General features: G+C 41.5%; 1 protein-coding gene across 1 annotated transcript in view; it reads right to left on the minus strand.

Moving 5' to 3' along the window:
• The window catches only part of LOC125721427 (G-protein coupled receptor family C group 5 member B-like), a 75607-nt gene that overhangs the window by 689 nt on the left and 57381 nt on the right, over window positions 1-17537 (minus strand). The window lies entirely within an intron of this gene.

The following is a 17537-nucleotide window of genomic DNA, read 5'->3' on the forward strand; positions in this document are numbered from 1 at the left end:
GCCCCCACCAGTGCTGCCAGGAGCAGGACCAGCACATAAGTGGTGGCCAGCGCAAAGTCCAGCGGCTGGTATTCACAGGCTGGCTGGCATGTGGACATCGTGGCTAGAAGGATCCACTCCGGATCCAACACGGCCAAGGCCACCGCCAGCCCCATCAGTTGACCTGTGCTGGGGCTATGAGCACCTTGTCCCAACCGGCGCAGTCGCAGACCATGAAACACGAGGCATGTGTTGCAGATAGCAAGCAACACCCCCCTCAGGACACGCCGGGCGAAGCAGAGGCTCTCTTGCTGCTCAGCGATGTATCCCAGGCTGAGGCCACAAAGCCCAAATATGGCTGCGAGCAGCAGGAGTAGCGGCGCCACCCCGCTGCGCTCCTCAGCCTCTGTGATCTTCCGCAGGCGACACAGTACCACCAGGAGCAGGATCAGCGAGGCGAGGGCCGCCGCCGCTGCCGCCACCACCACCACCAAGCCCCACACCGCATCCAGCTCACACAAGGCCGTGTAGGGCCTTGTCAGGATGGAGCCGGATCCGCAAGGAGAAGCTTCGTTCCATGAAGAGCTGCCCCCCACCAGGGACAGGACGAGGAAGGTGAAGAGATTGATAGAAGGTGCCATCACTGGCAGGGAGAGAGAAAGGAATCATTTAATGGGTTGAAGAAGTATTAGTCCATTAAACGCAATGTAGCCTGCTGCTGTGCAGGACACATCACAGGCGACACGCTGAGCATGCTGACAACTGAGCAATGGACTTCTGCAGTGTGAGACTACATGCACTTTCTTAAAAAGCAGTAATCAATGCCATGTCAACCAGCTGAACAACTTCACAAGTAAATCGGCACATTATATAGGCCACCATCGTTATAAAAAATAATTATTATTTAAATTCAGGGGTCTCAAACAAATTACTGTATATGGCCGGCCGATATCAGAGAAAAATTAAAACCATGTAATGTCATTCCAGCGCAATTGACACCCGCCAGTCTGCACGTTTTGCGGTCGGTAGTTTAGCATATCACAGCGTTTTTTTTTAGTTTAAGACCTTTGATCTAAGTGAAGTATACATTTTGAAGGGGAGGCCTTACCTTCACTGTCAATGTCTTTCAGCTTCACTTGCTCTTACAACACGTACGATGCACTCACGAATCGTTTGTGTTTGCTTCTCCCTTATCAAACAGATTATTTATAAGCGGTGCATCATGACGTGGTACTGCATTTTTTACGTAATGGAACGCTAACGTTCTAAATAGGGTGGGGGCAGGGAGGGGGCATTAAGTGTCATCCTTTTTGTGTTTACTTTTGAAAAATTGAGATATAACCTTTAAAAAGCACGGATATAATGTAAGAAACTTTTTAAAAAATAAATACAAATAAAAACGAGCAAATGCATTCAATCTCATTTCTTGTAGCTAGTGCTGGAAACTTTGGTGGACACCAATAACGATATATTTTTGTCCAGTAATATTACCAATACCTAATGTTTGTCCAAACCCATGCAGCGCTCTAAGAAACTCCAGCTTCTGCGATTCCCCCTGCAGACCGCTACGGCTGATACAAAGACAAATGCGCAAAAGATGCTAGTAAGATACAGAGATTGGTCATTGGTTAATATTATATAAATACGCAATGAATAATATGACAAGTGGCAGTATTGCTACACGATTAAATAAACGACAAAAACAATAATAATGACTGATAAGTCATAACGCGTTTTTTTCTTTGATGGTGATAACATGTACATGCAGTACACCGATACCGAAATAAGAGAATTAATGCTATTAGCAGAAAATTATTACTGGAGACATAATTGTTAGGACACCCTCGGCAGGGAAACGCGGACCCAGGAATGCGGAACAGCGCGATCTTTATTAGATCGAGCAGGTAACAGGCTTTCAATGGGCCAGGCAAGAAGAATGGTCGGGGACAGAAGGTAGATTCGGTAGCCGGGGAGATCCAGTCCAACAGGCAGGCACAGGACACGGAGACGAAGGGAAGGGGAGACGAGAGATCCTGGGGCTGGCAGGGAAGGCAGGACGGGAGGTTCAGGGACGAGGGCTGCTCTGGGAAAGGAAGGCAGGCAAGGTAAGGAACGAGGGAATGACACTGGACAAGCAAGCGCTCGATATAGAAATGAAACATTGGCAATACTTCGCAACCCCCGTTGCGTGTGCTGTCCCTTTGTAGTCTCCAGTATGCAGGCTTAATTGATGACATCCGCCGGTGTACGTGACAATAGTTATGTTTCTTCCCGTTTGCAATCAAAGTGTGAGCTTCGGGCGTGACGTTAAGCGGAATCCCAGACCGATTGTATAAAAACGCAACAGGCTTCATTTGAGACTGTATAGGCTTCTGAATTTTTCGTATAGGCTTAATTTGAGTCTGTTTTCAAAGTAAATTAAAAAAATATAGATAACTGATATGTTATCAGTTAATTTTTCAAATATTCTCATTAAAGTGCTTCTGTTGAGAGGGCTTAAATTACGAAAATGTTAACATTGTTCAGTTATTTTTATGTCCAGTGTTGTGGAGTAGCTAACTAAAATAATCGACGCTACTAACTTTACTTCTTTCAGTAGCTTATCGGTAGAGCAAATACTTTTAAAACGCTGTAGCTTTTCCAGTAACTATTTTTTTCCTTTTTTTTTACAAATAGCGATATAGCAGCGACATCGTCAAAAATATTACAGGTCGCCGATCGCTGTCAAAAAATATATTTTCATTTCAACATTATTTTCCGCGTTTTTTAATTCATTTGGTTTTTGATGTAGTTAGCATCTCCCTAGCACGGCCACACAATAGCAAAGACATAAACTTAATTTTCAGAGAATCATCTCACCTGTTTACCTCAGCCGCCAGATCAAATTGTTCCGACCAGTCAGACCACTCACGCCCCACACCATTAAAAGTTTCCGGTATAAATATTGGGTAAGCAGGGGGGCCACCGGGAGATTGAGAAAACACTCTCTAGACGTAACAGAACAATCAGCGCCCTCATAATTAGGAGATTGTACACTATCCTCGGCCTCCGACATGTTAAAGCTAATTCTAGATTTCTAAACGGGAAAACCACAAAGGAAAGAAATGATCCTACCGCTGCCACCAGTGCAACTAACCTAAACTAGCGTCAGAGGCTGTGAAAGGAGAACAGATCACCACCAGACTGCAGCTAAAAGTACAAAGATACTTTTATTCAGTACAATTCATGCAGCGACCCATTGGGTCGGATCTGGATTCACAAAGAGTTCGGTCCCGCTTTCTCCCCGTAGCACACCACCCCTTTTTAAGCGTGTGTTAACCCACGCTACCACACAGTAAATCCCGCACCACACAACATCCCTATTAGGGCACGGCACACCAATAGCACTGCAATGCACAGTAATCCCCACACTTCGGGCACAGGCAAGCGTTACGGGACCAGAACCGCCTACTGTATATAGTCCTGTCCCGACCCTAAGCGGTTACACTGCGCATTTAAACCACACGTAACACACATACAATAAAGACATAGTTAAAACAGAACACCCCCTCCCCCCCAGGGATCAGGACCCTCCCCCGGGGAAGGAACAATCACACCGGTCCGTCACCTTGAACGTCCCACGGAAAGGGAATCCCACCCCCCCCACCGCCAATCCGTCCCTATGAGGGTGCCGCTACTCCCGTCTATCAACCACCCCGTCTAAGCAGTGGTCATAGCCTCCTACCCCCACTGTCCTGACTGTCCTCGCCCTACCGCACCGGGAACTGTCCCTACCGCCCACTCTCTGGCTTCACCGCCGGCAGCCCTAAACGGCATGCGAGCGGCACCTCCCCCGGGACCCACCCGTACGGTGCCTACCAGACCAAATCTCCCTAACGCGCCTCCCACTCCCTCTATTAACCCCAGATCCCTCACAACCCAGGTGTAGCCACTTAATTAACTATTACCTTCCACGCCCATCCCTCACCCTCCACATGCACACATATCATCATTACACAGTATTTGAGGGATGGAGGGATGAGAAGAGTGGGATAGAGGGAAATATAAGGAGAAGGAGGTTCCTCGGAGCTCCGAGATGTGTTTGGCTGTAATAAATCTGGAATATAGCTATATGACATAGTTTTTGATAACACCAGCATTTATTTTTTAGGTTTGTCGAGCTCCGTCAAAACAATTAGAACGAGTCCCTTATGTAACTGGAACCCCTCTCACATGTAAACACAGTGACACGCTACAGCGTTGGTTTGTTGTCTGAGGCTATGATACTGACCACAAACACATTCTCAAATTTCACTGCACCAATCACAGCATATGCAGGCAGAAAAATCATAGCAAACAACATTCAGCATTAGACTCTAAAACCGTCTGTAATGTCTGTGTTTATCCAGTGGACCATAAATTAAAATAAGCTTTCCTATTTCAGTTTCTTTCAGATGTTATAAAGTAGTAAATAAAGAATCATATTAATTAAACCATGTATTACTGACTATCAGACAACTTCAACAAGTTACCAAATGGATGCAAAATCAAAGATATTCATTTGCGCCTGGCACTAACCATGTACTCCTTCACAGTACTAAGCCATAGAAAGGGCCCCAATGAAACCCCTGCATTCCTGCATCGCAGATACTCTAATCTCAGCATTTATAAGATTATATTTGTACTACCTGCCAATTTTTATATTAGATGAGACTAAAAATTGAGAAATATCTATATGCAGAAGTAGTTTTTCCTGATAAGAAGGATAATATCAAGACTGTCAGCATTTACAAATCGAATTATGACATATCTGAGTAGCCCAGACTGTCCGGAAAATGGCTGACTAATGTACATACAGTGTAATAAACTTATAATCAAATGGATAGAAAAACGCTCAATAATGGACAGGATTCAAAGGGTAAATAAGGTGCATCATGTGGAAGAGAAGTTAGGTGTCGTTGGGGTGCATTGTGAGTTTCATCTGGTAGCTAGAAGGGAACAAACAGGGCTTTGGGGGGGGGGGGGGGACTTCTCCGGGGGCTACATCGCTCTACCTTTTTTTAAAATGATTTATTAAAAAAAAATCTTTTCTTCTTACACTATAATGGCAGGTTTAGGACTAATACAGTACAGTCATAACCAGTGTCAAGGATTCTATGCATCGCTACACAGAGACAAGTCCATATATTGAGCCCAAGGCTAAAATTGTGGTTTACTTACAAGTGCACTTTGCTGGGCAGTGGGGGTGTTTGTCCTTCTCTGCTCACATATTCCCCTCTTATCCTGTCTTCTCCTCCACAGCCCTTCCTCCTTCTCTCTGTTGGTCCTATATTCCCTCCCCTCCAGTCATCTATGTTCTCTGTAGTCTCTCCTCTTCTCCCATTCTTCAGTTATACTCTCTTCTCCGCTCTCCCTGTATCCCTCCTGTCTTCTGGTCCTGTCGTCTCTTCTCCAGTCATCCCCTGCTTCTCAGTCATCTCTGCATCTTTTCTCTCATTTGTTTGCTTATTCTTTGATTGTTTGTGTTATTTGTTAACCCACCACCCCATGCTGGATGAGTCTTGATGTTTTTTGTCCTTTTTAAAGTTAGGCTTCTTCCTTTGTTTTTGTGCCATATCTTCTGCCCTCTTCTGGTTGCGGCAGTGCATGACACGGGTGGAAAATAGGGTTTATTACAACACACACATCAAAACCAAAAGGATCAGGATGGATCCAAAATAAACAGCAAATGACCAGGAATGAACTAAATGATGGAATAAACACAACTGGAGAACTATATACATACATACAGCTATAATGAACCATGAAACAACAGAAGCAGAACAGGCACTTAAATACACAGCTAACAAGACACAGTGCAGGACAGTGAGAATCATAACCAATAACAAGGACTGAGGGCAACCCAGGAACAGGTGTTACAGTTAAACAGCACTGGTGAAATCAAAGTGGCCTTTCAGCCACATGGTCAGCTCTGCATCGCCCTCTGCTGTTTGCATTAGAAGCTGCTTGAAATTCCCACTCTCCTTACCAACACCTCGAAAAGCCAGGCCTTGCCGTGCCAAGTACTTAACTCCAGAAGATTTTTCCTCATTTGCTGCTGCTCTTTCCAGCTCATCTGAAGGTTGAATATTAACAGGATTGATCTTCTGAATCCATGTCATCAGTGCTAATCTGTGGCACTGCCTGTCTTTATGTGCACTGAATTTCCCCAGTGCCTTTTCCAGTTTCACATGCGTCTTCACAAGAGCTGAATGTGTCTCTCATGCCGGTTTAGACATTTTTGTTACAAATTATTTTGCACAGTAGAAACAAAGAACCCCCCTTAAGAAGAGGGGGGGCTGTAAGGGAGCCCAGTGTGATCTTTAAACCATTTCTCATGAAAGCAGGGTCTCCTGTTTGATAGACGTGACATTTACATTTGGCTGATTTGGTGAAGGTCCAAGCTCCTCCCCCCTCCTCCCTAATACACCTTCATCTTCACCTGCCTGTCTGCTCTCTCTCTCTCTCTCTCTCTCTCTCTCTCTCTCTCTCTCTCTGTCATTGACTCACACTCAGTCTCCCTGATTAAATGCTGTATCTGAAATACACACCACAGGCCAAACTAAGAAGCATATTAAACTAACATCAGGATCAGGCTGCTGTGACGTCATTATTCACTCTTAACCATCAATATTTGCTCCTTTTCTCACTCCCCTCCATGTCGCCTGCATTCTCTGCCGTCAGCAGCCTCTTGCTGTCTCTCCCTCTTCATCTTTACTCTCAGCACAGCAGAGTTTACATGAAAGCAGTTATCAGTAAACAAGTGGTGCTTCTTGGCATGATGCTCAGGAATGGATTTCTAAGGATTTGTTACCTGAATGGGAATGATTAATATATGAAGAATCTTTGACTCACATACTGTATACGTCTATCATCTGACTGGCACTAATTATCTCACTGTCTCTACTTACTTTTCTGCTTTTCTGTGGTTGCCCAAAAACTCACGATTGTCACACTTCCTCTTCAGGATTACAGACTTTCATGAAAACATTTTTTAAATGTGGGTGTTTTACCTGTGTGATATGCTTGCCTTTTGTACTTTATGAAGGACATAAAATAGAATTTAATTTTTACATTATATTACTCATACAACAGGAGGCATGGTCCTGCAGTGGTTAGCACTGTTGCCTCACACCTCTGGGACCTGGGTTCGAATCTCCGCCTGGGTCACATGTGTGTGGAGTTTGCATGTTCTCCCCATGTTGTCGTGGGGTTTCCTCCCGGTACTCCGGTTTGCCCCCACAGTCCAAAAATATGCTGAGGCTAATTGGACTTGCTAAATTGCCCATAGGTGTGCATGTGTGAGTGAATGGTGTGTGAGTGTGCCCTGCGATGGGCTGGCCCCACATCCTGGGTAGTTCCCTGCCTCGTGCCCATTGCTTCCGGGATAGGCTCCGGACCCCCCGCGACCCAGTAGGATAAGTGGTTTGGAAAATGGATGGATAATAATAATAATAACAAATAATGATGATAATAATAATTGCACTGTGTCCAATGACTGCGAGTTACTGTAAACAGTAAAGTACACGTAACTGGACATGTCTGTATTATTTTGGTTTATACTTATTAATCCATTAATTCTAACTTTTGTACTTTAAATGGACAGAGTACAGTTATTATTATTAGGACAAGTATTGTGAGGGAACGCAAAACTATTGAGAGGAAACACAAAACAATTAAAAATATATTTTCTCACCCTGACATCTAAGGGACTCCATATACTGCAGATGATCTATAGAAAAAAATCACAAATACATCACTATCAACAAATATGTGGTTTTATTTAAATTATTGGGACTCAAAGGAAAATGGCTCTTCGCAATTTTCTTTTGAACCGTAATCATAGGCTAATTGATTAAACATAAGTATTGATTTATTTCCATGACAACATTGTATATAATACTTATTTTGTCACCCTGGTCTATTTCATTACATATAAGAGAAGGCACACAGAATAATAACCAAAGGGTGAAGAATTTGATTGTGATTTTATTTTGAAAGATCACTTTATTATGGAAGGCCATTTGGGACTTAACATCTACTTTGACGCCCATGTCAACACGTCAAACAAATTATGTCTTAACACGTATATTACTTACGTGTTAAGCCATTCGGACATCTTAACACGTCTTAAAACTGCATGTTAATGCGGCCAATTTGAACCTCTTAAGACGTTTGTACCTTTAATGCATCTATGCTATTGGTTGGCATAAACGTACACACCCCTTTTGACGTAAGGGCTATACGTATGCAGTACATGCCCTGTACGTTGTAGTCATGTGGTCTCTACGTTCAGCCATGTGAGTCCTACGTTGTTATTACGTATAGGCAACGTATGTATTACGTGTCAAACGTGACTGTGATGTTGTTTTCGGCACAGTCCATTTGTTGGAGGGGTGAATCACGGGTTTATTTAAACTGACAGAACAGTTATCTTTAAATCTTTACAAAGTATAACTGGCAGTTTTAACATTTAATGAAACTGGAGCAAAAATGGTAAATCTGGCTAATATTGATTTAATTGCACTGGTGTCTTTGTGGTGAACAGTGCAGATGAGCTAAACTTATCATTTTGATCACTTTCTGTTCTGCATTAACAGCAAAAACTATATATTCAGCAAAGAAACGTATGTAGTTATTCATTTATTTGTAATAAGGAGTTTATAGTGAACGGTCATAGCAACAGTATGAATGGCATCAATAATTTAGCTGCCTTATATTTTACCGGATGTACGTCGCATAGCCATTCTAGATATCTGAAATGACAATTGTGGATAGGAAGAATGTCATTGTGGATATCTGAAATGCTCTCTTTGACTAGGAAGAATTGAATTAGAGATATCTGCAATACATATCCAGTCTAGCGATTAAATGTTAAAACGCCTTGCCATACTTTTGCATATATTGTTCCTGTGCTGCAGTATTAAACTATTTTAAAATGCAAAATAATTATTCTGTGACTGCATTGTTAATTTTTTTCCCACGTATTTTAAACAAATCTAATAAAAAACTGTAAAAACATGGAACAGATCAGGCACTGACAGTCAATCAGCCACCTGAGGTCATTATCTAGTGACCGAGGAACATTTTTCTCTTCTTGCAATGACTGTCTGCAAGGCTTCCCCATAAAACCGATAAAGTGGTAGCACCCAATTTTAAACATGTTAAGACGTTCAGATTGGCCGCGTTAACACATAGTTTTAAGACGTGTTAAAACGTCCGAACGGCTTGACACGTAAATAATGTAAGTGTCAAGTACATCATTTGCTGACAATTACTTTGACAGCTGGGAGGACGACACAGAGTAGATGAATTGATCATATTGAGGGGTTGTGCCATTGCCTTTCTCTGTCCATGTCCTTGTGTTCTACACCACACCTTTGTTTCCTGTAAACCTGCGTTAGGCTCTTTCTGTACCTTTCCGACACAGAAACCTTTTCATAACATGAATTTATAATTGTCTTCTCACTTGAGTATGAATGATGCTTAGATATAATCTATATAATATAAATTTGATATATACTATATATGTGCACCCCACAGAAATCTCCACAATTGTAGAGGTACATATGGTCTCTATGCTTTTCCTAGAGAGCCCAGGCATAGAGAAGACACAAAATAATCAGTTTTCCACAGCATTTTCCTCCAAGCCTTCTCTAGTAAAACCAGAGACTATACCATCTCGCGTAGTCACTGGCTAGCATGCAAAGAGCCATTTCTGTGGTTTTTGTTCTCTTGCCCAATTCATCACAATCGCGGTGGATTAAAAGAAAAAGTCAAAAACAGTACTGTGTCATGCTATGTGTCTATGTGTAATAGGATTGCAGATTAGCTTAATGGACAGTCACCCCTGTTTAATTTTTTTACAGATTTTCTGAATGCTTAAACACTAAAAATGATTCTTATAAAACTATTAATAGTTATAGCAAAATTACTCACTGTTTTGCACTCAGTTTGCACTTTTGTAACACACAATTTGCAAATGTGTAAATACAATCCACTGCACAGCACTCTTTTTGTGGAACTGTAAACACAACTCACTGTTTTACACACAATTTCCAAATGATCAACACATTCCTAGTAAAACTATACACATTTATGGCTATTGTTTACACTATTTTGCCAACTGTCTGGCCACACTGGCACATGTGAAAACGGTTTTAGATAATTAGTTCACTTTGCAATCAGCATGAGAGCTATAAATAAGCCACAGGTACAGTAAGCTTTCAGTGTGGAGAACAATGGAGGGAGAAGGAAGACTGAGAAGAGTGAGAATTAGAGAAGGGCGAGGAAAAGGATGAAGACTAGGAGGTGAATTTAGAGGATGAGGAGGTGAAGAGGAAGGAGGAAGGGTAAGAAGAAATATAATAACTGATGTCATCAGAGCTACAACAGTGGATCATGTGATCAACCATGGAATGACCCTGAGGGAAGCTGGCCAATGGGTTCAGCCTGACCTGAGCCGCTACGCTGTAGCAGGCATCATAAGGACGGTTCCAAATGAGAATCGGTTAGTACAGTTACTTCACAGTACGTTTTGTAGTGGTACCATACTGTAATGAGAATCGGTTAGTACAGTTACTTCACAGTACGTTTTGTAGTGGTACAATACTGTAATGAGAATCGGTTAGTACAGTTACTTCACAGTACGTTTTGTAGTGGTACAATACTGTAATGAGAATCGGTTAGTACAGTTACTTCACAGTACGTTTTGTAATAGTACTATACTCTAATGAGAAACACAACAATGCTGTACAGGTAAAAACTGAAAAGGTTACTCTACAGACCTGCTAGACATCCAGAATCTGGGGGCAGAGGAAGAATGTTCACTGAAGAACGAGAGACCCATATAGTTAATATGGTGATCACAAATAAATCCATTAGGCTACGAGAAATACAGCAGCGTATAATAGAGGATGACACCATCTCCCAAAACATGAACAATGTGAGCATCTGTGCATTATCTCGTGTACTGGCATGCAACAGAATCAGGATGAAGCACATTTACAGAGTCCCTTTTGAAAGAAACAGTGAACGCGTTGGCATGGCAGGAACATTACTGGACACGGTGCCATAATCAATGTCCCAGGACAGCGTGGTGGTAACATAACTATGTGTGCAGCTATAAGTCAGAACGGTGCTGTTCACCATCATGCAACCCTGGGCCCATGTAACACTGCACACATTATTACATTCCTGGACAGCCTACATCATATGCTCACTAATGTTCACAGACCAGTTATGTCATCTTATGGGACAATATTAGTTTCCATAGGACTGCTTTAGTTCGCAACTGGTTTACAGTCGCCCACTCTTCACTGTACTCAACCTCCCGCCTTACTCTCCATTCTTGAATCCGATTGAAGAATTCTTCTCTGCCTGGTGCTGGAAGGTCTATGACCGTCATCCCCATCAACGCATGGCTCTTTTACAGGCAATGGAGGAGGCATGCGAGGATATTGACCAGGCATCATGTCAGGCCAGGATAAGGCACTCCAGGAGAGTTTCCCCGGTGCCTTGGACTAGAAAGCATTGCATGTGATGTTGATGAAATTCTGTGGCCGGACGCAAAGAGACGACAAGAATGATTTTTTTTCTCTCTCTCAGTGAAATTGTATGTTGTCTTATGTTTCTTTTGATGCATGTGAATAAACATTCATACTTGAAATTTGAATCTTGAATTGGGTTTACAGAACTATTTATGACAAAAGTATGACCTTAAATTGACATACCTCGTGCACAGAGAAAGCAAAAGCCAGATGTGTTTTCCATTCCTACCATCAGTGTGTAGTTGGTGCATTGTGTGCTTATTAAGATGATGGTTTGTGTTAACTGATTGGTACAAAAATACAATTTTTCCAAAGGTTTGAAGAGTTAAGCAAGATTTATTAGCTTTTGCAAGAGACCTACAACATTTTGCTGATTTGGTGGTTTTTTTATTTGTGTGCAGAGTTTTTGCAAAATAGCCAGTAGTTACAAAAATGTGTTTAAGCCACCAGAAAAAAAACGTGTGTGCTTTGGTGCACATCCATCCATTTTCCAAACCGCTTATCCTACTGGGTCGTGGGGGGGTCCGGAGCCTATCCTGGAAGCAATGGGCACGAGGCAGGGAACAACCCAGGATGGGGGGCCAGCCAATTGCAGGGCACACTCACACACCAGTGACTCTCACACACACACCTACGGGCAATTTAGCAACTGCAATTAGCCTCAGCATGTTTTTTGACTGTGGGGGGAAACCAGAGTACCCGGAGGAAACCTCACGACGACATGGGGAGAACATGCAAACTCCACACATGTGACCCAGGCAGAGACTCAAACCCGGGTCCCAGAGGTGTGAGGCAACAGTGCTGACCACTGCACCATCATGCCGCCCCCCATAAATTCATTTTTCCATTTTTATTTTCAATAATATTGATGTTAACTCAGCATCTTATTTTCAATGTTGAAAAAGTCACTTTATATCAAGGTTTCGCCACCATTAATTTTTCAATATTGAACATCTGACCAAAAATCAATTCAGTTTCAATGCTGATAATTTATCACTGAGCATAATTCAATGCATTTAACTATACTTCAACGCTGAAACAATAACATGATGCTATCTGGGCTATGAATAATTATTTCAATTGATATACAGATTCCAAGCCCATATAGGTGATACACAGGTACGTAATGGGCGTCTTATGTCTGAGGTAGCCAGCTACTGTGTTTGATAACCAACCATCATAATAATAGTTTCCTTGCACCAGTATAAAAGTAAACCAATTGATCCCTCTTACAATAACCTGTGGTATGAAACTAAATAAAATGTATCGTACCAGTCTTGGGGAAAACCAGTGAGAATCCACTGTGAAACAGCACTGCGCAAATTCTCATGTGTTCCTAATGACAAGGGCAAGACTGGTAATCAAACTAGCCTCTCAGCAGGAGTGTTAGTGTGAAAGCAGGGCTTATTGACACAGATAATAAAGCTTGTTAGAATGCGTAACATAATTATTTAGCTGGGCCCAGAAGAGGTGAGAGCTCCCCTAGTGGCTACAGGGGTGCATTTTCCCCAAAGCAGATATAATGGATGGTGGTCTTATTGCTTTTAGACCACAACTTGGGATAGAAGAACAAATCAAATTATTTTCCTCATTTAATATTCAGATTTTAATTAGGCTTAAATTTTAGAACACAGTGTGTTCTAGGATGGTACGTTATGGATATTAGTCTCTACCACATTCTAAAGCTATAAATTTTCCTTTTCCTATGTTTGATTTGGTGGCTGCCAGGCGTTCTGAGTAGTATAGTGACTATGGTAGGTGTGTGATTCCCTAAGGAATTTTTTGTTCTGTTCTGTGTGGCAAATACATATAATGCTGACATTTTTCCTGGAAGATTTGGGATTTTTCATCCCGTGCCTTAAGGTATTTCTCTCCAGCTCTAGGGAGTCTCCCCCGAAAACACCAGTCACTCACTAGCCTTACACTTATGCTTGCTGACTTATTCAACACCATGAATGGATTAACAGAAAAACAGAAACCTATTAAAAGGCTGCACCATATCATGATATGCAAATAAACATCCAGCATCATTATTTCACAGGGAAGTACATTATTTATTGATAATTATAACCCTAACCCTTACTTCTCAGCTTGACAAACATAAGGTGCGGCGCGTGAGCATGTGAACTGGTTGAAATGCAAGTGTCTCATAGTCCATGCATAAGACTTGAGAACCCTGACTTTACTTATATAGCCCACAACATGTTTATGATTCATAAATAAATCTGGCCAGCAAATCGGTCTTTCATTTTCCACAGAATAAAAAGAACGATAATGTTATCCCGCTGATAATTGCAGGCGCGTTTCACCCCCGGCACTGGCTGGAGACACAGGCAAAAGGCATACAATCTTATGGAGGTACAAAAATTATTCCATCTACTCTGCACATCTGCATAACTTCCATCATAGTGCCAGTTTTTGCGGTCAGCAAGTTTATTACTGTAAGCGCCTCCATAGTAGTGCCTCTGAGGAACTGAACCGGACTTCCGATGGTGTCTCTCACATGCACATCATACATATATATATATATATATATATATATATATATATATATATATATATATATATATATATATATATATATATATATATATACACTCACTCTCTCCGGGTCTTTCACATGATATGTGGTCAGCCACTATATGGGAGGGATATTCAGGCATAAATTAAGGGCATATTTACAAGCCGCACTAGTGTACCTATGTAACCGGTCATTCCCTGCCTATACTCTGCATTGTGTTTTGGGGTGTTATCAGGTGTGTGTGGGGTGCAGGAGGAAGGGATATTACAGACGCCGTTGTCGTTCCTGGATTTTATTGAAACTGTTGGGAACAATAAGGAAAGGGGTAAACTTCATATGCTCTGGCCCTCTCGCTCTCTCTGCACAAAGTAAAACAATGTATATACTTATGTATAGACGTGTTTTCTATCCCCTGCTTATGATGAATAATAAATCAAATATAATATATAATATATGGGTCATAATTATACAATTGATTTACTAACTCGGGGGACCCTGCCACTAGATCCTCACCTCTTCCCACGTGTGCAATACACCAAAGGGAAGAGGAAATGAGGTCGGGACCCTTATAAAGGGGAAAAGACAGAGGGAGGGGCGATGCAGGACAAAAGCATCATGGGAGAAGTTTAAAGGATATTGTACCCATCAGGTTAGACAGAAGAAGGAAAACAGAATCTTGTATAATTATAAATTAAAAGTAAAATAACAACCTGTTACACGTCACCTACACTTCAGACTTCATCCTCAAAATCAAAGCAGTATTAACACAAGCAACATGTTCCATCTCTTAAATCCAATCTAACTTTTAAAAATAAAGTCTGTTTCAACTGGACTTTTATCTAAGAAAATCAAACATTTTATGTTCGAGTTGTTATAAAACTACTGAAACAAATAATTGGCTATACTGCAGTTCCGCTGTTTTGTTTGGCACCCTAAATTATGTCCTGCATTCTGTGGAAATGCAATTAAATCAGTATTAGCCAGAATTACCATTTTTGCTCCAGTTTCATTAAATGTTAAAACTGCCAATTATACTTTGTAAAGATTTAAAGATAACTGTTCTGCCAGTTTAAATAAACCCGTGATTCACCCCTCCAACAAATGGACTGTGCTGAAAACAACATCACAGTCACATTTGACACGTAATACATATGTTGCCTATAAGTATTAACAACGTAGGACTCACATGGCTGAACGTAGAGACCACATGACTACAACGTACAGGGCATGTACTGCATACGTATAGCCCTTACGTCAAAAGGGGTGTGTACGTTTATGCCAACCAATAGCATAGATGCATTAAAGGTACAAACGTCTTTAGAGGTTCAAATTGGCCACATTAACATGCAGTTTTAAGACGTGTTAAGATGTCCGAATGGCTTAACACGTAAATAATATACGTGTTAAGACGTAATTTGTTTGACGTGTTGACATGGGCGTCAAAGTAGACGTTAAGTCCCAAATGGCCTTCCATAATAAAGTGATCTTTCAAAATAAAATCAATACTTATGTTTAATCAATTAGCCTATGATTACGGTTTAAAAGAAAATTGCGAAGAGCCATTTTCTTTTGTATCCCAATAATTTTGATTTCATACATCATAAATAAAACCACATATTTGTTGATAGTGATGTATTTGTGATTTTTTTCTATAGATCATCTGCAGTATATGGAGTCCCTTAGATGTCAGAGTGAGAAAATATATTTTTAATTGTTTTGTGTTTCCTCTCAATAGTTTTGCGTTCCCTCACAATACTTTTCCTAATAATAATAACTGTACTCTGTCCATTTAAAGTACAAAAGTTAGAATTAATGGATTAATAAGTATAAACCAAAATAATACAGACATGTCCAGTTACGTGTACTTTACTGTTTACAGTAACTGGCAGTCATTGGACATAGTGCAATTATTATTATCATCATTATTTGTTATTATTATTATCCATCCATTTTCCAAACCGCTTATCCTACTGGGTCGTGGGGGGTCCGGAGCCTATCCCGGAAGCAATGGGCACGAGGCAGGGAACAACCCGGGATGTGGGACCAGCCCATCGCAGGGCACACTCACACACCATGCATTCACACATGCACACCTACAGGCAATTTAGCAAGTCCAATTAGCCTCAGCATATTTTTGGACTGTGGGAGGAAACCGGAGTACCCGGAGGAAACCCCACGACGACATGGGGCGAACATGCAAACTCTGCACACATGTGACCCAGGCGGAGACTCGAACCCGGGTCCCAGAGGTGTGAGGCAACACTGCACCACCATGCCGCCCCACTCTCAAGACCACATCATCTAATATAATCTCAATATGTGACTGTGTATATTTCTCACACAAGGATAACTGAGAGGTTATCTGACAATGCTCCAGTCCAGTGTCCATAATATACACTTCTTCATTACGCTAATCATTATCAATCGCATTTTCAGATGCAGAACTATGGGGACAGAAGCAAAAAAGTTACTCATTGATGCCTTTAGTATAACTGAGCTACAAAAAATTACATCTGCTCAATTTTTGCTCCACTTTTCTTTTCCTGCATTTCCATGAAACTTTCAAGTTGGCGCTGGGGCTTGTGGTCAACCAATAGGAAAAGTTTATCACTATAAGCCCCACCCAGTAAGTCTTGGTCGAGAAAAAAGTATGTTCTTTTTGGAACTAAAAAATGGTTCAGGAACTACCTCCTAAGACCTTCAATTGGGCCAAGTTCGTGCAGTAGGAAATCGCCTTATGACCTGCACCCACAATGGCTTGTTTAGAGACACCGGTTCAGCTGCCTGTATGCTTTTTCACCTGCGGCAGAAACAGCAGGCAAACCAGCACAAACAAGGTACGAACATGCAGTAATGGGGGTTCAAATCCCCAGACAGCGCCACCCACTGGGCCACATAGCATTTCATTTATCAGCAAATGTATATTTAAACCTTTGAGGTCCATCTCAGGCTCTTTGCAAGCAGAGATCAGGTCACTGAAATCTGAAGCAGTGTGTTACTAATCTTACTAAAGCATGACAGAAGTGCTCACTTCTTTAATATTTATTCTGTGATCAAAGCATTGACTGCAAAAAACAAGGAGACCATAACATCTCTAATAGGTGAAAACCCTAAATGTCAAGCGCCCCCTACTGGCTGGCTGCAGTACCATTATTAGCACCACCCATCCCCATGTCTTTCAGTGGTAAGAGGCGATTTTCCACATCACTTTCACTTTGCCCCCCCCCCCCAAAAGGGGGTTCTTTGTTTCTACTGTGCAAAATAAGTAAGTAAGTAATACTTTAAGGTATTTTGTGTCATTAATGTATGATTTAAATGCAGGTAGTTTTATTACAGTCAGCTTTTATTCACAGTGAGTAGCTTGTCATCATGAAGAGGAAGTGTGACAATCGTGAGTTTTTGGGCAACCACAGAAAAGCAGGAAAGTAGAGACAGTGAGATAATTAGTGCCAGTCAGATGATAGACGTAT

The sequence above is a fragment of the Brienomyrus brachyistius genome, unplaced genomic scaffold (genome assembly GCF_023856365.1).
Source record: "Brienomyrus brachyistius isolate T26 unplaced genomic scaffold, BBRACH_0.4 scaffold33, whole genome shotgun sequence".
Lineage (NCBI taxonomy): Eukaryota > Metazoa > Chordata > Actinopteri > Osteoglossiformes > Mormyridae > Brienomyrus > Brienomyrus brachyistius.